Source organism: Rhineura floridana, chromosome 2 (genome assembly GCF_030035675.1).
Source record: "Rhineura floridana isolate rRhiFlo1 chromosome 2, rRhiFlo1.hap2, whole genome shotgun sequence".
NCBI lineage: Eukaryota > Metazoa > Chordata > Lepidosauria > Squamata > Rhineuridae > Rhineura > Rhineura floridana.
Window position 1 is genome coordinate 13,409,632 of NC_084481.1, and position 22,298 is coordinate 13,431,929.

The following is a 22,298-nucleotide window of genomic DNA, read 5'->3' on the forward strand; positions in this document are numbered from 1 at the left end:
TTCTTAACTAAGATTTTTCTTGTATTTAGAACAAAATAACTGCAACATTTATGAAAAACACCATAGGTTAAGTAACGTGTTGGGCATATTCTTATACTGTTTTATACAATAAAAAAATTATTTTGAAGATACTATTTGGTTTTTCCCAATTTTTGGCATTCTGGGCTCCTCCCTCCTTTTTCATACAGTTTTGAATGTCCATCACCCCCTTTTTTTCTCTTTACATGTTAACAGGAGACATGTTTTTAGATTTGTGGGTATTCCTATGGCCATATGTCAGAACAGCAATCTGAGGGTGACTTGAAGACACTGATTTGTTAAAAGTTTGACATCTCCCTGATGTGGTGTGCCTGGCGCCAACACTGTTATATTTTCGGCACCAGGTCAAGACTTCCCTCTTCTCCCAAGCATTTTAGCATGTGCTTTTAAATTGTTTTTTTTTTAATTTTTAATCGTTTTTAAATGGTTTTTTGTGTTTTAAAATTTGTATATTTGTTTTTAATGTTTTTAATTGCTGTAAAACGCCCAGAGAGCTTCGGCTATGGGGCAGTATATAAATGTAATAAATAAATAAATCTGTCCAGCTTAGATTAAAATTAAAGTGAATCATTTATCATGTGGGTATGCCCCTCAAACAATAATTGATGAAGAGGAGTCAATTCTCTGCCGCAATGTGGGTGCCTGGTGAGTTCTTTTAACACGTTGAGACATAATTTGAGAACAGTGTTCTTCTGTGAACTTCCTCATGTATGCATAGGTTTCAAAGGGACAAAAGGAGTGTGTTCTATAATAAGGGTAGCCAAATGTGGTGCTCTACAGATGTTGTGGATAAATGCACATTATCCTTGACCATATCCTGCCTTTTCTCCTAGGACAGCCTTTCCCTACCTTTGGATCCCCAGATGTTGCTGGACTGCAACGCCCATCAACTGCAGCCAGCATGGCAAGTGGTCAGGAATTAAGGGAACTGTGGTTCAGCAACATCTGAGGACCCAAAGGTTGGGAAAGGCTGCTCTAGGAGATCAAGGAAACATACATGATCTCTCCCCACCCCCAATCTAACTTGTATATAGATTAGGGTTGCCATATTGCCCGGTTAGCTGGGTTTTGCCCGGATTCTATGGATGCCACCCAGCACCCGGCTAGCCCCTTAGGTGGCCCGGATTCTCAGCTTTAATTTTTTTTTAAAAATTAAGTTTCTAGTTTGTCCGGTTCTCGAGATACGCATAAAAACGTCAACCGCCCCCCCGACTGTTAAATCTTTCTTTAAACAGTACTGTATGCACTTCCTAGCTTTAACCCCGCCCATTCAGGATTGCAGCCAATCAGGGATTGTGTTTCAGTTTCATTGATCTGAGACAGTGTCTAGAAAACAAAATGGTGGTTTCACGCCCTGTTTATCTGAAAATCTCATAAATTGGGTAAGTATATACATTTCAGTTTTTTCCCCTCTTGTGTGCAGGAGTCAGATCTTGGGCAGTGTTTTGAAAACCTTCCCAATGCTTGCTTTTTGTAAGAGCAATGCTAATCCCATATGCCCAGAGTAAATCCCATTGAATTCTATAGTATTTACTTTTGAGTAGACATGGTTATGAATGTGCTCAAAATCAATGGGACTTTGGAGTGAATATAAAAAAGAATAGTGTTTGTGTTCTAACTCTTTCTGCCCCCTTCTCCACTCCTATTTTAAAGCAAGTAGGCAGGGCTTACTTAGGTATTACAGTTTTTATTCTGTAGGAAAGTAATACTGATTTTTTTTAAACTAATACTGATTTTTCTGCAATGACCAACTGGTTTGACAATAAACTATTATATGGGCTGTATGTATTTATACATCTGCAGTGTGTGCGTGTGTGTGTATGGAGTCTTTCCAACACCCCTGTGAGGTAGGATTGGAAACCAAGGCAACTCACAACAAGAAATAAAGCCATTTAAAATCCAATAACCATAAAAACAAGTATAAACAGTTGCAAAACAGCGTAAAGTGGCATGATTCGGAATTTTGGGTTGTGTGAATGAAGTTGCTTATCACTTGAGGTTGCATTTCTGTCCCTGTTTGAGTAAGCCCCACTGAATACACTGGGACTTGCTTCTGAATAAATAAACCTAGGACTGCACTATAAATATCTTTACAGTTTGTGTAAATAATAAATATATTTGATAGTCATGCTTATATAAATACTTCTTCATTTATCATATTTTTGGTTTTTGGGTAGGAATCCTGACTGGTTGTGAGATGCTTAGTTTTTTGCCTTACTCATAGGAATCTTGTTGTGGTTGGTATGGTATCACATTTAGGAAAGTGTTACTGCCTTCTGTGTTTTTTTTTTTCCTGTTTGCATTTCACTTATCTTTAACCTCACTCCGTTACAGCCATAGAAGCAACAGCAGCATATGCAAGATAATTAACTCCCATTAGTGATAAGAACAAGAATTTATAATTATTATTTCAATTAAAACAAGAGGCTTATCAATACTTTGAAGAGGACCAGATATTTATTTTGTTTCTGAGCCCAGGACTGGGTCTTTCATGATGCCCGGGGGGGGGAGCAGGAGAGTAGTCGATAAGACAGACATAATTTAATTAGCAAGGTATGTGTGGGGTTGTTGCACACTTCTAGGCCCAGTTTCATTTTGAGTATGGAGGTAGAACCTGTGTAGATGTGGTTGATCAAAGGGAGAAGACATTTTGAGTTAAGCAAAGCTCTGCTTTTATAAAACCTAAGAAACATACAGATACTTTGAATGTCTGAGTGCCTGCACCAGTGGAATACTGGAGGAACTTATAAAACTTGCTGCAACAGTATTTAGAACTGAGCATGTGGTGTGAAAGACTCCTTTTTCTAACATTTTGGCTTCTTGTTTTTCTCCACCCACCGCATCTTTAAAATATATCGTATATGGTTAACCGTACTGCTGCCCTGACTTACTTTATGTTTGTTGCTATTTTGTGTTTTTATTATGTTTTTATATTGATTGTGTATTTTTATTGTTTTTATTATATTTGTAAGCTGTGCTGAGCTCTGTTTTTAACAGCAAAAGGGCAGGATATAAATTCTCTTAATCAATCAATAAATACTCCATAGTGTTGGAAACTAGAGTCTAGGCATTTAAGGCTGAAAATGTTGCTTTTAAAAAAAAGATTTCTCACATCTTTCCCCAGCTTTTAGTGGTAATTCCTAGGCACAAAAACAAAACAACTGGACAATCCAAATATTAATATGCAGATATTTTGTATAATATTCAAATAATATGCAGATATTTGCATAATATGCAAATACTTTATATAATATGCAGATTAACCTGCCCGGATTTGTGGAACTGGAATATGGCAACCCTAATATAGATAATCTATCCAGAGGTATTGGAATCTTATAGGTAGCTAGCCATATTATCAGCAGCAATAGGTCCTGGATGGCAATAAGCCACAATAAGGTTTGATGTGGCATTCTCTATATCAGGGGTGGCCATTGTTGAACTGTAACTTCCTGAAAAACTTCCTAACTGTTAGAACCATACAACAATGGAACCAATTACCTAGAGAGGTAGTGGGCTCTCCGACACTGGAGGCGTTCAAGAGGCAGCTGGACAGCCATCCGTCGGGAATGCTTTGATTTGGATTCCTGCATTGAGCAGGAGGTTGGACTTGATGAGAAAAAAAGGGGGGCAGAAACCAAGGTGTTTATATTGTTGTAAGTGGTCTGCTCATTTGAACTCTCGCTAGCCTGCATTCCCCTGACGAACGCCTGAAAATCAACAGGCTGAAACGTGTTGGGTTTTTACAAACAATAAATTTCTACCTTTCTAGCATCTTAGTTTCTGCCCCCCTTTTTTCCTGGTTTGGATGCTAGCCACGTTTTGTTGTCACTTCCTATTGTTTAGGTTGGATTTGATGGCCTTATAGGCCCCTTCCAACTCTACTATTCTATGATTCTATGGTTCTATCATCCTTGACCATTAGCCATGCTGGCTGGGGCTGATGAGAGCTGTAATCCACAACATCTGGAGGGCATACATTGGTTGCCCTTGCAGTGAAGCATATATAACATACAATTAAGCTTTTACTATGGTTTAGCCTGATGTCTGAATTGACCTGGGACTAGTAAGAGATGTGCATGAGCCAGAGGATGGTTGTGGAGTAGGCAGAGACTACTGCATTTGGACCCTACTCACCTGTAGAGAGGCTCAGGAGGCAGTGTAGTGCACTTACATGGCATAATCATATGGTTCTTTTTAAAGGAAAATAGATGCATTGTTTCAGTGCATGTGATTTCCCACAGAACACATGGATAGGCTGTTTCGGATCACAGACATCTTGTTTGTCTGTGCAGCAGTAAGGATCATCGCGCAGTCACAGCCCAGGCTATGTACGTGTCAGAGGCCTTACGCTGATGATGAATGTTTCATGAGAACAACAATAGAGATGTGAAACAGGCAAAAAGGACAGAAGCACCACTCCACTCAGTGGCTCAATTAATATATCCCATGAAATCATGAGCAAAGCAACTCAGTGGTTTGGTGTGGTGTTTGAATTATTTATTTATTCATTACATTTACATACTGCCCCATAGCCAAAGCTCTCTGGGTGGTTTGCAGCAATTAAAAACATTAAAAACAAACATACAAATTTTAAAACACAAAAAACAATTTAAAAACACAATTTAAAAAATTTAAAAACAATTTAAAAACACATTATGGTATGTATTTAGTCAGCAAAAGCAGAAGCCATAGTAATGATAATTGCTCTTTCTCTAGAAGGCCCTGTGCAATAGAAGTAGTAGTGCTGAGCTGATGATAAACAAAATCAGACAGGCAACTATAGTCCTTAGTTTGCCCGCATATTCAGATTTTTGAACCATAGTTTGGGTTCTCAAACCATTATTTGATGAGTTGTGAGAGTTGAGTCAGTGTATAATTAATTTTTAAAGAAGAAGGAACTAATTCATCCTTCCAGGATATAATCACTTCCAGTTTGCATCAGATCCTGCACTTCTGCAGACTCTACAGTTATGGTGGGTGGAGAAACTACAAATTAGCAAAAGAGATCTTTTTGCATATGTGTAGGTCCCTTTAACCTGAGTCATGCATAGAAACCATTCAAATGGATTTGGGATTGTAGCCTAAGTTGTCAGACTTGGTGGCAAACCAGGAGGTGGGGGTGGGGAACCCATGCTCTTGATTTTCTTGGTCTCTTAAAGCATTGTAAGAATTTACAAGCACTCGCTGCATCATAAATTATAGATAATAAAATAGCAGGTGGCACATCTTTCAAGCAGTGTATTAAAATTATTCCTCTTGACAGGATCAGCAAAACAACCCTCAGAGGCACCCCTATCTGAATGGCTACAAAGCAAAGCACATTGTTATTTCAAAGAGATGCAATTTTAATGACAACTCTGCCATGCTGCTCTCTGCAAAGCATTTGTAAGTGCCCCAGCATTAATTATAAGTTTAACATATTCCTCAGCTCCTCATTTATATAATGTGGGCAATAATTGCAAAGAACAAATGCCATTTATGCAACAATTATTGCATTGATTCAGAAAGTCTGTATGGCAGTGACCAAACTCTCTCTTTCTGTGTAATGTACTATAAAAAAGCCCTGTCTGATAGATTAAATTTTCCATCATTAGAGGGTTTCTTACTGTTGATCTCAAATCAGAAGTAAAGCTAATCCTGCCAGCATATCAGATTTGATGGGGGAGAAGTCCATTGCTGAAATGGACTAGGTAGGCCTGTGATCTGAAAAAATGTTATTCTTTTAAAGCGCTCACTGTACTCACAATCATAGTGGCTATTGTTTTCTTCTTTTCATGATTACTTGATGATAAAGGATGAAAACAGCCCTAGAGCAATAGGAATATTACTGTATACATTACAGTTAGCTAGCTGGCTGGCTGGACACCTAGGCTATAACTTAGGACTAATTTCTGATTTTCCTAATACGTGCAGCTTAGTATGAGGCCTTTTCAGGGTTTCTGGACAGAAAAACCATCTCAGCAACCAGTAAAAATACATCCAATTGCTTTCCACAATTAGTTTCCAGTTGCTTTGTTTGTCCTTTATATAGCAGCCCGTTAAAAGTTTTACCTTTATTGTCCAACAGGAATCTAAAGGCCAAGAACAAGACTAGAAGGAGGGTCTCTCAAAGAGAAGCAGATGGTGTAGTGGTTAGAGTGTTGGGCTAGGACCTAGGAGATCAGAGTTTGAATCCCCACTCAGCTGATTTTAGTAAACTCAGAACAATTGTAAGTACGGTTCCATGGCAAGCGACCCTAATGATAAAAGGAGTCCAAGATGGGTCATAGTTTCTAAAAAAGGAAATTCTAAAAGCGCAATAGCAAGCAATTCCAACAAGGAAAAAAGGGGGGAAACAGCAGAAGAAGCCAGTGTGGCTTCACAAAATGCTTCGAGATGACCTGAAAACAAAAAAGGACACATACAGGAAGTGGAAAGAAGGCCAGGCCACAAAGGAAGAGTACAGGCAGGTATCACGGAATTGCAGAGATGGCGTCAGGAAGGCTAAAGCTGAGAATGAGCTGAGGCTAGCGAGGGATACTAAAAGCAACAAAAAAACTTTCTTCAGGTACATGCATAGTAAAAGACAGAGAAAAGAAATGGTGGCACAGCTACTCGATGAGAATGGCAAAATGACAAAGAACAGAGAGAAGTGCTCAATACCTACTTTGGCTCAGTCTTCTCCCAAACAAGGGTCTATGACCCTCCAGGGAAACATGAAGTGGAAGGGGCAGGATTGGAGACTGAGATTGATAGATAAACAGTCAAGGAATACCTAACTCGAATGAGTTCAAATCGGCAGGGCCCAATAAACTGCATCCTAGAGTATTGAAGGAACTGGCTGAAGAACTCTCAGAGTGTCTATTATCTTTGTGAAATCATGGAGTACTGATGAAGTGCCAGATGACTGGAGTAGAGCTAATGTTGTCCCTATCTTCAAAAAGGGCAAAAAGGAGGAAATGGGGAACTACAGACCAGTCAACCTAACATCAATCCCTGGAAAAACTCTGGAGCAGATTATAAAGCAGTCAATCTGTAAGCACCTTGAAAACAATGCAGTGATTACTAGAAGCCAACATGGATTTAAGAAGAACAAATCCTTCCAAGCTAATCTTATCTCGTTTTTTGATCGGGTAACCTCCTTTGTGGGAATTTATTTATTTATTTTTATTTTATTTATTTTATTTTATTAAGCTTATATACCGCCTGACTAGCAAACAGCTCTCTGGGTGGTGAACATAAAAACATATACAATAATAAAATTACAGGATCTAATACAACAAGAATGCTGTGGACAGAATATATCTCGACTTCAGCAAAGCTTTTGATCAAGTGCCCCAAGATATTCTGATTAGCAAGCTGGCTAAATGCGGGCTGGATGGATCAACTATCAGGTGGATCCACAGTTGGCTCCAGAATCGTACTCAAAAGGTGCTTATCAATGGTTCCTTCTCAAACTGGGCAGAAGTAACGAGTGGGGTACCACAGGGCTAAGTCCTGGGCTCAGTGCTCTTCAACATTTTTATTAATGACTTGGATGAGGAGGTACAGAGCATGCTTATCAAATTTGCAGATGATACAAAATTGGGGGGGGGCATAGCTAATACCATGGAAGACAGAAAGAAAATTCAAAGGGACCTTGAGCTTTGGGCTGAAAACAATAGAATGATATTCAACAGGGATAGTTGCAAAGTTCTACATCTAGGAAAAAGAAACCAAATGCACAGTTATAAGATGGGGGATACTTGGCTCAAGTATACGACATGTGAGAAGGATCTTGGAATTGTCGTTAATCACAAGCTGAATATAGCGACATGGCTGCAAAAAGGGCAAATGCTGTATTAGGCTGCATTAACAGAAGTATAGTTTCCAAATTGCATGAAATATTAGTTCCACTCTATTCAACACTGGTTAGGCCTTATCTTGAGTACTGTGTCCAGTTCTGGTCTCCGCACTTCAAGAAGGATGCAGACAAACGAACAGGTTCAGAGGAGGGCAACAAGGATGGTCAGGGAACTGGAAACAAAGCCCTATGAGGAGAGACTGAAAGACCTGGGCATGTTTAGCCTGGAGAAGAGAAGACTGAGGGGAGATATGATAGGACTCTTCAAGTACATGAAAGGTTGTCACATCGAGGAGGGCTGGGATCTCTTCTCGATCGTCCCAGAATGCAGGACACAGAATAATGGGCTCAAGTCACAGGAAGCCAGATTTCGACTGAACATCAGGAAAAACTTCCTAACTGTTAGAGCCATACGACAATGGAACCAATTGCCTAGAGAGGTAGTGGGCTCTCTGACACTGGAGGCATTCAAGAGGCAGCTGGATAGCCATATGTTGGGAATGCTTTGATTTGGATTCCTGCATTGAGCATGAGGTTGGACTTGATGGCCTTATAGGCCCCTTCCAACTCTAATGTTCTATGATTCTATGCATACATGTAAATTGCTTCATTCCTCTACACTTGGCCACTATATACTTGATAATTGACTGGTGAACATGTGAACTAATGCCATTGATATGGATTGAATTTGAAACAATATGGTATTTCTGACATTATATCCACGATGGCCCATTCCCATATGGAAGCTGCTACATGTTAAGGTATTCTCAGCTCCCACATAGTTAGAATCCCATGAGGAAGAGTGCACTAGGTCTGCCCTCTTCTGCTGCCCCTATCACCCTCCATGAGTTGAAGGGATAACCTCTGAAGTGGGGAGCATTTTCTACTTGTGGAGGCTCCTTGTGTGATCTAGAACCCTGATCTTCCAGGATTCTAAATTTCACAGTCTACATTAGTAGATCAGGCTCCCCGCTGCAGGTGTTTGCCTCCAACTCATGAAGAGCAACAATGGAGGGAGGGGCAGAGCTAGCGTGATCATTCTGTGCTAAATCTAATTGCATGGGGGGATTAGAATGCCTGAATAGGGCTGTACTGTTGCAGTGCTCAAGTGATGATTGTGCGTGTATGTGTGTGCGTGAACCAAGTCTAAGAAGCATTAGAAAAGAAAAATCTATTTGGAAGTGCACAGGGACATAAACATCATGAATTGCTTAAGAGAAAATGTGGTTATAGGGCATTAGTTATTTTTGTTAATCCTGACATCTGCAGCAGCCCCATATTAGGTGAATGCTGTGCTTGTAAATAGGTAAATTGTGTTTAATAAGCTTTTCAGATAACTTTCAGCCATTCAAAATCAGATCTGGCCTTGGGGAAAAGTTTACAAGTGTTAATTTGTTTATTTCATCTCTTAGAAAATAAATGGACCAAGCAAACCTAATATTTTTCCTATTATCTGGATCATTTAGAAGCTGCAGATCTTACTGTGTTTTGGATTATATCTGTGACAATAGCCATTTCTACAGCAAATAACTATTCATGCAGCTACTTGTGCATTTCCTCTGAGCTAAACAATGTTGAATTATTTTTTGCTGCAGTGGCACATCAGAAGGCACGGCAAGGCTGCTAACGATGAAGGCACTCTGATGTCTCCACTGTATTGATCATTCTGCTGAGCCAGAGGAAGCTTAATTAATTTGTTTTAAAATTCCTCTGCATACCATGGATGGGTGCTACAAATCAATGTGAGCTGGAGCCTTAATTCCAATCAGCTCAATTTAATGTAGCTAATGACTGCATTTGAGATGACTGGTGCTTTGACCGAAGGGCTTTGCAGGAGGATGGGAGAAACCTTTTGGCATTCACTTATATTATGAGGCTTCTCTGTTCTGTTCAAGGCTTTCTGGTGGAAACATCGATGCACACACTTAGGTTTGTGCTTCCCTCAACAGCATGAATTCCTTGTGACAGTGCAAACTAGTTTTGAAATGTGTAACAAGTGAGAGATTACTAGCAACATTCTGCACATTACATGACAGGAAATCCAGGCTTGTTGGCAAGGGTGTACTCATGAATCCTGGCTTTCTATATGATACACACATTTCCAAAATAGTGTGTGTCTCAGTCATGTTTTACATTTTTAGGTGTATGCGTAGAATGTTTCATATATACACTTAAAATCCATAATGTGTGAAGCATCCTTTTTAGAGGACTCTTCTAAAAACAAAATAAACTTAAACATTTCCCAATAATATGAAATGTATCCACTCTTCCAGGCCTCCCGCCATACCTTTGTTAAAAAGAGTTAGTGCAAAGTGGTGTTTCACGGTCAGTGTGGAAAATTACTTCCTTTTTAAATCTTGCTTATCTTCATAACATCCATGTGCAATTGCTTCTTCCCATTTTATAGAACCGAGGCTGAATGGGGAGGTGTGGGCAAAGGTCCTTCACTGAATCTATGGGTGTGCAAAGAAGTGAGACCATGCCTTCCAGGTCTAGATCTTCACTGCCTCTACTGGGCCCCTTCTTGCTTGCAGTCAGCTTTTTTATTAGCTCATAGTCCTCCATGTCCCCCTCTATTCCTCCAGCTCCATCCTTCTCTCTATTTATTATTATTATTATTATTATTATTATTATTATTATTATTATTATTGATGATGATAATAATAATAATAGTGATAATAATATTGCTGTTTTCTTTTTTCACATAAGTGATCTGAAGCAACTTACATTAAAACCAGTTAAAATCAACACAAGCAATAAGAGCCTAAAAATACATCTATAGGGATAAAAGGCAGGCCTTACAGACCCTGTCCCTCTAACAGAGGCTGCAAATGTCTGAAACCCTTCAAATTAAGGGCCAAAAGCCTGGGGGAAAAGGAAAGTTTTTGCTTAGCACCTAAAAATAAAGATGGTGCCAGATGTACTCCATGGGGACAGCATTACACATCCATGTTCCAGACTTGCCCTTCTTCTCTGTAACTAGACATTCTCACTGATGGAGGTCTGATATGCATGGCTTGGGCCTCCCCTGCTTTTATAGATGCTCTCTGAACATTTTCCTCTTTGTACTTTATGTGTATAAGCAAGACTGCCGGGTAAAATGTGCATTGGCGCTAACAGAACCTAAATAGATTATCTTATTCAGATTATAATGCCCAACAAACCAGAGAACACAAGTTATTAATGCACACCAACTTGCATTTACAAATCTAGATGGCTGAAGCCAGGCCAGGAAAAGCACTCATCAAAACACACAGAAGTAGCTCCCAGAACCAAAATGACCCAGAAGAAAGTCTTTAGAGATTGTCCACAATGCTGATGAAAGCAATAATAAACATTTTGAAAATAAATTGCTTCTGAATGAAATGAAATGTTTTTCACAGGAATCGTCATTCATTCAAATTTATTCACCCAAATGTATTCATTCACAGGAGTCTTGAGGCATTTCTTGGTGCCCTAAGCAGAAAGCACAGAAGCCTACTATCTACGTAAATAGGTAAGACAGTTTATAATGATTAAAGAGTGGTGGTGGATGACAGTCCTTGTTTTAATAGGACATGTTTTAACAAAAGGGGAGTAATATGACAGGTGGTGATAGGAAGGATCTTGTCAGCTACATGTGAGCATTATTCCTTTTCCATTGTTATGCGAGGGTGTTTGTATCTCTTGTCTTATTTTAAAATACTTGTTTATTTGATCACTAGTCTGTGTCTTGAGCATTTCTTTTCCTGTTCTCAGACTTGTCAGCATGCTTGCATCTTCGGAATGCCCTCCACAAGAAGACTTGCCTGAAATTTACATACCATTGTTTAGGTTCCAGACTAAAATGTAGGGTTGTCTCCAAGAATGTTGTTCCGTTACAACAAGGGTTTCTGCCTGCACAACAGGACCTCCTTTCCTCGCCCACTCCCTCAATTGTATTCTAGGTTTTCCTGCAAACCTCTGGAGAAGTTTTGGGGGAACATGGGGGGCACATGAAAGGGAGAGGTAGTCCTGTTGCGCAGGCAGAAGTCCTTGCTCTAATGGGATGACTACGTTGGATAAAATCCTAGGTCCCCAGATTTTAAGAACTATTAATAATCTAATTGCTTTTAAACCTTTGGGCAGGTTTGGTATTTTTAGTTTTTTATATTTTGTTTCTTTAATATTTTTCTGTATTTTATCTATATTGTTGGGCACCCTGGAAAGCATAATACATGCTGAAGTTGTGGGATATAAATGATATAAATAAATGATATGCTCAAGAGTGAGATACACAGCTTTAACTCGCAGAATAGGCCAAACAGTTCAAGGCAACAAAATGGATCAAGCAGTGTTAGCATGTAAAAAACAAACACCAAACTACACTGCAGCCATAAACAAAACATGCTGCTGCTTCAAGTGGCATCTTGGCTGCTTTCAATGACCCATGGCCTTCTCGGGGCAGAATTCCCCAATGGGAATGAAGCTAGTAATAATTGATTTTGAACCTAATTTTCAGTAATAGTTATATTTTGAGCAGTGGAATTTTGTCAAAAGTGTCTTCAGAGAAGTTAAAAATTATAAAAGACTTTATTTGTTTTATGAGGAAGACGTAATACTATATTTCCAGGAAGGGGGAAATATTAGAAAAGGGTAAATATTATATGTAAGCGTGTCAAAACTGCAATCTTCTACACCAGCAGTTCTCAAACAGTGGTCCGCGAGCTTCATGCTGGTGGTCCGCGGTGTGTTTTTGAAGGGCAGCAGCAATAGCAGTGGCTTTGCCCATGGCGAGGGACTTCAACAAATGGGTGGAATGGGTACATTTTGCGTGCCCCCCCCCAGCAATTTTTGTGATTGAGCTAGCTTAGCCTGGCTGCTCCTAGTCCCTGGCTTTCAGTGAGGTCAGAGCTGTGGGCCAGGAGTTCAGGAACTGCTAGGACCCTTGCACGGAAAGCCAGTTCAGATCGCCCCTATTCAGAAAAGCCAGTAGAGGAAGCTGTGGCAGCAAAACCCAGGGCCTTTCTCCTCTCCTCTTCTCTCCTCTCCTCTGTGAGGCAGAGAGCTGACTGGTCAGATGGGATCTTTTCTCCAACTTCACTCCTCCCTCCTTCTTTCCCTTGCATGGCTGGGCAGCTTTGCTGGTAGAAGGAGCAGGATGGGATGGACTCTCCTGAGTGGTATTGGTTGGATGAGGAAGGGAGGGAGGACTATAATGTGTATCAGGCAGTCCCCTTCTCCCTGCATCCCCCATCTAGCACAAGGGGATGCTGGCTTATGCTGCAGTGTCTCCAGGAATGGGACTCCTCATTTCTCATTTGCTATCTTGCCTTCCTACTCGCTCCCATCACTGCTGTTGAAACTTCCCCATCTCTGCCCAAACCTATGCATGCTTACTCAGAAGTAAGCCCCACTGTATTCAACAAGGCCTACTCTTGGGTAGTATAGGATTGTAGCCCCAGTCTTTGGGAGAGGGGGTTCACCTGCTAAGTTACTGTTTGTTATGTACCCATTTATGTTAACTTTTAGCTTTTCCTCCAAGGAGCTCAAGGTTCTCCCCTTCCTCAATTTATCCTTATAACAACCCTGTGAGGTCGGTTAGGCTGAGAGAGAGAGAGAGGCCTAAAGTCACCCAATGAGCTTTGTGGCTAAGTGAGGATTTGATCCTTTGTCTCCCAGGTCCTAGCTTACTTAAGCTTCCCTCTTACTCCACATTCTTGAAAAGAATATGCAGAAGTGAACAAGCTGGCAAGGTGGTGTGGTGGAGATACTCTTTCCCCCTAGAGCTGGAAGCTTATCGGCCCTTGTTAACACTACTCTGTAGCAGCTTTAAGACAAACCAATTTAGGCTGCAATCCTGTATATGTTAAGGCTGCAGTCCTGTGCCCATATCATTAATTTTGGTGGGGCTGACTTCTGAGTGAATATGCATGGGATCAGTTGCCTGATGCCCCCTTTAATGTCCCCCTCCACTTGAAGCAGAAGTTTTTTCCTCTTCAACAGCCTGGATTACAAGGAGGGGCAAAACCAATAAAGACTTCCAGGCTGTGAACCATGATACTTACTTGCAAGGAAGCATCCTAGAGATCACAGGCTTCTTTTTGAGTAAAGGTGCATGGATCCAAGCTGCTAAGGCTGCAGTTCTATGCACATCTACCATTGATCTTGGTGGGGCTTACGTCTAAGTAATGTGTGTAGGAACATCTGCATGATGAGGTTGGGGGAGAAAAAAGACAAAACTGTGATGAAGTTGAGAGGGAAAGGGCAGAAAAATCATTAAGTGGTCTGCTAAGACCCTCAGCAGTTTTCAAGTGATCCATGGGGAAAAAAAGTTTTGGGAACCACTGTTCTACACACTTACTTGAGAATTAGTCCCATTGAACTAATTGATGCTTAATTTTCAGTAGACGTTCGCAGGAACCATTCATAACAAAATTGGACAGGTTCAAATGGCAACAGTTAACTCAAAATCTAGGTACCTAGTACCTAGTACATAGTTTCACGTAAATCTTTTCAGAATAACAAGATGAATTAAAACATCCTCTCACAGTGTGGCAGTTTGACACTGTTATTATCTTTTGGAGAATATTTTGGGTTTATTTATTTATTGCTTAACTTGGACATCTATTACGATGAAGGATTTCACACTGCAGAGCGGGAGCATTGATGGAAGGGTATTTAGGGGAAAAAGTAGAATTAGAGTCTAATCAGTATATGGGTCAGACATGTCCAACTTCATGTCGAGTGAAGATTTGCTTAGTATATTCTGTGTAAGCTTGATTATAAAGCTCTTCAGGCCAGATATTTGCCTTTTAAATAGGGTCTAAAAGGTGTGAGTCTTACCACACCATAACAGTTTATTAAATACTTGTATAGTTTTACATCCCTGGCTTCATCCCACTCTGTCTTTCAGTCCCTGGGGTCCTCCAGACTTCGTATTGTGCATTCATGATGATATGTGCTCATGATGGTGTCAGGGTGGTTATTTGCAATCCTGCTTCCAACACTGTTTATTCCTGCAAACGTTTTGGGGTAGACACAGTGCATGTCCCATAGCTTCCTGTTGAGATCCTGTAACTTTTCATACCACAGATATGGTGGTGGTGTCTCCTGCTTTTGTCATGCTGTAGTGCCCCTCAGAGGGCAATTATGCAGTAAAATGTGGGAAGCTTTGCGGAACAGCTAATAAAGCAGAATGATGTGTGGATGGTGCGCTATAAATCCATCATTATTTCACTATTATTGCATCAATGGCGTGTCGCAGAATACCCACAAAAAAACCTACCAGCCGGGAGAGGCCCCTTGTTTCGTATTACATCCTTGCCTATTACTTCCACTCCTCCAGTTCTACCATGCTCAGCTACTCTTTCCTGGCCCTGCCCAGTTTCTTATGCTGCCCCCTCCACTCATGTGTTGAATTCTTTCCCTGAAATGGACCTGGTACCACCTGTCTCCCTTCTTTCAAACCCCTCCTCAAAACAGCTTTTGCGCAAGGGCTTTCACTTACTCCCTTGATTCTCATTCCCAACTGCAAGCCCTGAAAATTTCCATCAGCCTTTAGATCTTGGGACAGAGAGCTTGAATTGAAACCTGTTTTTTCCCCAATTTTCAAAGTACCCCATAGAAGTCCAGACGGAATGTGTCGTGTCCCCCCCATTATGCTGTTTTGTGATGGGAGAAGTTACAGTTGCCAGACAACTGCCAGCCACACATCTCTTAAGGCACAGGAGTCCACCTTTAAGCTACAGACTGACAACCCTGGTATCTAGAAAGAAATGTTTATTTCACAATTTTCTGATGCTATATAAGGTATCCCTCAGTATAAAAATCAATATAACATGACAAGGTAACAGGGACAGAAAGTATCAGACAAAGGTACAACTGTCAGGATCTCAGAGTTTGAATGGAAGTTTCAGGGTTTTAGCTTTCCTCCCCCATGGGTCCTCAAGGTAATCAGTTCCTGTTTTAGGCTTTGGGGGGGGGCGGAAAGACCTTGGGCAAGATATCCTGAGCAAGTCCTCTTAATTGAGTAAATCCACCTCCTCCTTGTCATTGCCACAGATGTCCATCTGCTTGCCATGTCCCTCTGGACCCCATTTGTAGCACCACCCAGAGTGCAAGGCAAGCAGAGGATGCTTCTTCGCCTCATTCTTGTTGCTGTTTACACAGAGCAGGCAGGTGAACAGGCAGCAAGAGCAAGAAAGAGCATCAATAGTAGGGTTGCCATATTGCCTGCTTAGCCGGGTTTTACCCAGATACTTTGTATGCCACCCAGCACCCGTTTAACCCCTTAGGTGGCCCGGATTCTCAGCTTTAATTTTAAAAAAAAGTTTCTAGGTGGTCCGGTTCTCGAGATATACACAAAAACGTCAGCCACCCTGTGACTGTTAAATCTTTTTTTTAAACAAATCTGTACTTTATAGCACTTCGTAGCTCAGTCTAACCCCGTCCGTTCAGGATTGCAGCCAATCAGTGTGAAGCCAGTTTGGTTGACCTGGGCAGTGTCTAGAAAACCTCACTGCAATGCCAGAAAATGGTAGTCCCCCCCCCCCCCGTTTATCTGAAAATCTCATAAATTGGGTAAGTATATACATTTCAGTTTTTTTTCCTCTTGTGTGCAGGAGTCAGATCCTGGGCAGTGTTTTCAAAACCTTCCCAATACTTGCTTTTGTGGGGGTAAAAGCATGCTAATTCCATATGCCCAGAGTAAATCCCATTGAATTCAATAGGACTTACTTTTGAGTAGACATGGTTATGAATGTGCTGTAAATTAATGGGACTTTTGAGTGAATGTAAAAAAGAATTGTGTTTGTGTTCTAACTATTTCTGTCCCTCCTCCAGTCCTATTTTAAAGCAAGTAGGCAGGTATTACAGTTTTTATTCTGTAGGAAACTAATACTGATTTTTTAAAAAAAACTAATACTGATTTTTCTGCAATGACCAACTGGTTTGACAATAAACTATTATATGGGCTGTGTGTATTTATACATCTGCAGTGTGTGTGTGTGTGTATGGAGTCTTTCCAACAACCCTGTGAGGTAGGGTTGGGAAACTAAGGCAACTCACAATAAGAAATAAATCCCTTTAAAATCCAATAACCATAAAGCAAGAATAAACAGTTGGAAAACAGCCTAAAGAGGCATAATTCTGAATTTTGGGTTGGGTGAATGAAGTTTATTTATTTATTATTTGATTACCCCAAGGTTTAAATTTCTTTCCTACATCCTTCACTTCTTGTGAAATTGTTTTTATATTGTTTTAAATTTTAAAATTGTGTTTTAATTTTTTTTTAAAAGATGTGTTTTAAATTGTATATTTGTTTTAATATTTTTGACTGCTGTAAACCGCCCAGAGAGCTTCAGCTATGGGGCGGTATTCAACTGCAATAAATAAAAATAAATAAATAAATAAATTTATATCCTGCCTTTCCTCCCAGTAGGAGCCCAGGTTGGCAAACAAAAGCACTAAAAGCACTTTAAAACATCATAAAAAACAGACTTTAAAATATATTAAAACATCTTTGAAAATATTTTTTAAAAGCTTTAAAAAAACATCTTTTTTAAAAAAGAAAAGGCTTAAGAACATATTAAAAAGCAATTCCAACACAGACTCAGACTGGGATAAGGTCTCAACTTAAAAGAACAAGTTGAAAGAACAAGTTCCTTACCACTTGAGGCTGTAGTTCTCTGCACACTTCCCGGTTTGAGTAAGCCCCATTGAATACATTGGGACTTGCTTATGAGTAAACAAACATCGGATTGCACTATAAATATCTTTACAGATTGTGTAATTCATAAACATATTTGATAGTCATGTTTATATAAATATTTCTTCATACTGTGTCCCAATAAGTATTTGATTTCACACTATGGTTGTAGATGATTTTTTCCTCTACATTTTAAGTGTGCCCTTCTTGCTGGGGGTGGTCATGGTTCTCCATTGTTTTCATACTGAGGGGAGAATAGGCTGAGAGATGGTGAGTAGCACATTTAAGGTCTCTTCACCTCCCCCCCCCTTTTTTTATTTGTATTTATTTTATATTTCTCCAATATCTTCCCCTGGCTGTTTTTATGTATTTTAAATATTTTTAGATTAAATAAATAGGAAATCATAATTGTGAACCTCCCTAAAAGCAATTTACCTATCCTTATGTTTTGGCAAAGTGATGGTGTGAAGGCATGCTGGTAGAACAAGAGACCATGTCTGAGGCATGTTATAAGGTGTTTGAGGACTTTGTGACACATTACTTTTTGAGACCTGTAGATTCATGTTGGAAAGAACACGTGCACGTATTGAATGGTGGCTTGGGTGCTGTTTTTTCAGTCTACGCTGCATGCGTAGGGAAGGTGATACATCATCTGGCAGCTAGCTTCATAATGAAAAACATTTGTTTTTGTTTTTTACAATAATTTTTATTCAAATTTTCATAAAACATACAAAACAAAATCATAAAACATTCAAAGACAAAAAACAAAACAAAACAAAAATGATTAAACAAAAAAATAAAATGTTGACTTCCCATTTGTCGCAGATCAAATCAGTTATAGGTCTACAATATATAACAATCCTGTCTCTTAAATTATATTATAAGATCACTTTCCTCCAGTAGTTATCTTAATTAATCATCAAATCTCATAAACATTACTTTATTCTTTCCACAAAAAGTCAAAGAGAGGTTTCAATTCTTTAAGAAATATATCTATCAATTTTTCTCCAAATAAACATGTCGATTAATCCATCTCGTTAATAATAATAATAATCTTATTGTCATAACCATAGTCCAAATAAACATATCGATTAATCCATCTCATCAAAATCTGTTAGGTCCAATAATTTCAATAGCCATTATTCCATTATCCCTATTAATTCCATCTTCCATCTTCAATAGTCCTGTTAAGTCCAGTAATTTCAGTGTCCAATCTTCCATTATCAGTATTCCATAATAATCTTGCTGTCATAGCCATAGTCATATAATAAGAGTCTGATGGGAATTTCCTCTATCCCAAATATTTTCTTGCCATCAATTCTGAATAAGTTGCTGAAATATTGTTGTAAAGTCATATCTCTGTTCTTCTTTTTTACAAAATGCACTGGCTCATCTCTTGAGAGTTTTTCCATTGTCACATGGCTGCAGTTAATTCCATAGATTTTCTCCATATCAAGCTCCATCACGTCATTCCAGTCCAGAAGATTATCCAAGCCATTGATAACTTTATCTCTATCTTCATTAATTTCTTCAGAGACAACGTTAAATTCCAAACAGTAGATTTTATTTCTAATATCCATAAACTCCAGATCTTTTTCCAATTCCACATTTGTTCCAATCTCCAGGGCTTGTATCTTCCCTTTATTTTTTCTTTTCTCATCTCTGATCTCATTCTCCTCTCTCACAGGATCCCCTATTTCTTTAAGCTCCTGCGTCATTTTGCTCAGTTCAATTTTCAGCTCCTTACTGCCCTGTCGCAGGGTTTGTTTCGTTATCTCAATCTCATCCATTATTTTCTGAAACATAATTACTTCCAGATTCTCAGCCACTTTCTTGATTGCCATTTTTAAAACCACGAAAACAAAACAAAACAAAAATAAAGAAGAACCACTTCTTATTTCAGCAACAATTGGGTTAATATTCCAGGCTTGATGACATCACAGTATAAACAGAGCAGCCTGCCTTATCTCTCTATGTTCAAGAATACAAAACAAATTTAGTTCCCAGCATCAAAACAGTTAGTGGCGTCGTGAAGAAGCAGATTCGTCAAAATAAAATAGACCAAAAAGAGAATAGTCCCAGACAATATAATGTTCCTCGGAATAGAAATCCCTCTTCTGTTTATATCTTTAGAATGCACTTCCAGGACAGCTTTTTGCAATAGAAACAGAGATAAGCTGTTAATTTCGTGAATAACAGAGAAGAGTTATAGCTCACCCAGAAGTTCTTTAAAGCCAATTCATTTGACAAATCTCTTTTTGCTGCAACAATTTAAACCAAGTAAAAAAAATAATAGAAAGAAGGGTGCTTGCCTGTTAGTCCATTTTCCCTTTGAAGAAAAGATAAACGTATCACATTAATCAGTTAGAGCTTGTTCGGAAGTCCGTCCGGCATTGCTGGCTGGACCTTTTCTCATAAATTAATGAAATCCAGTCCTCCCAACAAAAACAGGCTTTTGAGGTTGATCTCTATGTTTCTCCCTGCCCGGGAGAAATTTCATCAGTCAAAGAAAAAATGTTCTGACTGATTTATATCTGAATAAGCTTCTTTTGAGGCGGGAGCCCGTCTCAAAAGCAGGCACAAGCGAAGTCACCCTTCCCGGAAGTCCATAATGAAAAACATTTGGATCACTATTCACTTGTTTACTTTTCTCACTATTGAGACCACTTCATATATTACTTTTTCATACAGAAAAATTTAATCTTTGTATAGGAAAAAGTATTTTGTAAAATATGAAGGACACTGGCTGCCCAGTCAGTATAACCACTGTACAAGATCTACTCAGCCACTGTAATTACCTTTTTGTTTTGAGTGCCCTGTTGTCTGGGTCTTGGTTCAGGTGTGTATCCAACTTTGATGTGCTTATGGAAGGGGTGTGCAAGTAGTGCCCCTCCCCAAGTGTGGAGGCTTGGATGAACATTGTGTTATGGAAAACCAAAGTGTGTGTGAAAGTACATATTTGGGAATGCCATCAGTGTAATCCTAAGCACACTTAATAAATAATGTCATATCGAACTTGCACGTCACAAAATATGTTACGGTCATGTCCATAAGCACAAGGAGTGTAGTCTTAGTCCCTCTGCTTTTTTGGGAGCAGGGTCCCTATGTCTCCAAGCATCCTACAATCAGCATGAAAAGGGAGTGTGTTAGTCACTGAGAAGAGTCTTCTAATATGCTTCCTTGCCTTTCCTGCTGATTGGAGCCAATCAGAGTGAAAGGAGGTGAGTCAGCCACTGAGAAGACTCTTCTCAGTTGCTAATGCTCTCCACTTACATGCTGATTGGCTCCTAGAGATGTTTGTTATTGTGAGAGAATGCATTAACAAAGATCTCATTCTTAATCCAGGAGCAAAAAAGGGTGTACATGGCTGCAACTATCATGAAGGGACTCTGCACTTCTGAATTTTCTACTAAACAACTGATAAATATCTATGTAACTTTGTGTCTGGAGACTTATTAAGAATCACTTTCCATAATTGTAAGGAGGTATGTCCACATGCAAGCATCCCAGGCACCTAAATGAGGGGTGAGAGCACCATAGGGACAAGCAGATGTCTTATTCCAGGGGTTCCCAAACTTTTCTTCTACATAGACCACTTGAAAATTGCTGAGGGTCTAAAAGTATCTGAAAATTTACTATGGGCATATGCAAGATAATTAACTTCCATTAGTGATAAGAGCAAGAATTTGTAATTATTGTTTTAATTAAAACAAGAGGCTTATCAGTACTTTGAAGAGGTTGTTGTTATTATGTGCCTTCAAGTCGAGTACGACTTATGGCGACCCTATGAATCAGCAACCTCCAAGAGCATCTGTCATGAACCACCCTGTTCAGATCTTGTAAGTTCAGGTCTGTGGCTTCCTTAATGGAATCAATCCATCTCTTGTTTGGTGTTCCTCTTTTTCTACTCCCTTCTGTTTTTCCCAGCATTGTTGTCTTTTCTAGTGAATCATGTCTTCTCATTATGTGTCCAAAGTATGATAACCTCAGTTTCATCATTTTAGCTTCTAATAATAATAATAATAAATTTAATTTCTTCATCGCCTATCTGGCCAATGGCCACTCTAGGCGACTTACAAAATTGTTAAAATACAATTGATAAAATACAGTAATACAATATAAAAACAACACATCTGCAGCAACAATATTAAAACTGGGCAGCAGGCATTTCAGTTATAACAATTAACCCTCCCCGGATACCCCGAAGGCCTGCTGAAAGAGCCAGGTCTTTAAGGCTTTCCGAAACACATTTAGGGAAGAGGCGTGCCGGAGATCTTGTGGGAGGGAGTTCCAAAGAATGGGGGCCGCCACTGAGAACGCCCTCTCTCTTGTACCCGCCAATCTGGCTGTTTTTGTTGGCGGGATTGAGAGAAGGCCCTGTGTGGCCGATCTTGTCGGGCGGCATAATTGGTGGCGTTGAAGGCGCTCCGTGAGATAAACTGGGCCGGAACCGTGTAGGGATTTAAAGGTCAATACCAACACCTTGAATTGGGCTCGGAAAACAACTGGTAGCCAGTGTAGGTCGAAAAACACTGGTGTGATGTGATCTCGGCGGCTACTATTCGTAAGTAGTCGAGCCGCCGCATTTTGTATCAGTTGTAATTTCCGGACAGTTTTCAAGGGTATCCCCACGTAGAGCGCATTACAGTAGTCCAAACGAGAGGTGACCAGGGCGTGTACCACTAGTGGGAGCTGGTGAACAGGAAGGTAGGGTTGCAGCCTTCGTATGAGGTGTAGTTGGTACCAGGCTGCCCGGCTCACTGCCGAAAT

The 22,298-nt window shown here is 39.8% G+C and overlaps 1 protein-coding gene across 24 annotated transcripts in view; it reads left to right on the forward strand.

Annotated features, from left to right (window-relative positions):
* The window catches only part of MAP2 (microtubule associated protein 2), a 468,623-nt gene that overhangs the window by 262,234 nt on the left and 184,091 nt on the right, over nt 1–22,298 (forward strand). For 22 of the 24 annotated variants that reach the window (XM_061607844.1, XM_061607838.1, XM_061607849.1 and 19 more), the window contains one exon: nt 11,293–11,357. The gene's annotated coding sequence lies outside the window, so the exon portion shown is untranslated. Of the gene's footprint in view, nt 1–5,368; nt 5,425–11,292; nt 11,358–22,298 lie in introns of those variants that run through there. The other 2 variants (XM_061607847.1, XM_061607846.1) reach the window with 1 other exon arrangement.